This window comes from Tachysurus vachellii, chromosome 13, assembly GCF_030014155.1.
Source record: "Tachysurus vachellii isolate PV-2020 chromosome 13, HZAU_Pvac_v1, whole genome shotgun sequence".
Taxonomy (NCBI): Eukaryota; Metazoa; Chordata; class Actinopteri; order Siluriformes; family Bagridae; genus Tachysurus; species Tachysurus vachellii.
In genome coordinates this window covers 5,515,001-5,515,818 of record NC_083472.1, presented here as the reverse complement: position 1 = coordinate 5,515,818, position 818 = coordinate 5,515,001, and the positions used below count along the sequence as shown (strand labels likewise).

At 35.5% G+C, this 818-nt stretch overlaps 1 protein-coding gene across 1 annotated transcript in view; it reads right to left on the bottom strand.

The window, feature by feature from the left end:
• Window positions 1–699: 699 nt before the first annotated feature.
• gins3 (GINS complex subunit 3) overlaps window positions 700–818 on the bottom strand; it is a 4,461-nt gene continuing 4,342 nt past the window's right edge. Inside the window, exon 3 of the mRNA XM_060885169.1 lies at window positions 700–818. This exon is cut by the window's right edge and continues 385 nt beyond it. The gene's annotated coding sequence lies outside the window, so the exon portion shown is untranslated.

The following is an 818-nucleotide window of genomic DNA, read 5'->3' as shown; positions in this document are numbered from 1 at the left end:
TCACACATCTGTTTAATTTACAGGGACTGTTTAATGCCTGATTGTGAGAGAAAGACGGATGTGGAAATTAGTTTTGTTTATTGACCCTAATGAAAATCTGGGCACGTACAAGGTTCCCTTCCAAGTCTGGAAACACTGGCAATATCTGAATGTCACCTTTAATACACAAACCTCAGACGACCCTGCTGAAAGGTCACTATTACCCAAATGAACAAACACAGAAGTCTCAGTGTATTTAGTGTTTAAACTGACATTTAACTTTTGGTCTTCTGCTCAGTAGCACGAACACGCCCTCTGCTGGTCAAACGACGCAGCTCCTATTTCAGGGACATTTTCATGAATATCTATCTTGATCTACTCAATATAGGAAAGATTTGCTTAAAATAAACCCGAAACTGAACACAATATGATTTATAGATATTTCAATGTAATACTATTTTTAATTAAATTGTATTTCTTTGCAGAGACTGACCAAAATGGAGGCCATGTATCTTACTTAAAGGAAAACTTAAAGACACATTAAAATGTCTATAATGAAATACCTGGGCTGCATGTATTAATTCTGGTGAGCTTTTTTTTGGTGTAGTATTTTTATCATTCTCATAAGAAATTAGTGCTGGTACTCTGTGCTGAGGTTGCAGAGTAACACTGTCAAAACAGTGTTTAATAAAAGACAAAAACTGCACAATATTCAAGTGATCCATCACTACAAAACAATAAAGACTTTATTAAAAGTAATTTAAACTGCACAAGTACATTAAAGATAACACTCATATTCTCTCCCTCACACACAGACAGACAGACAGACACCCAGACAG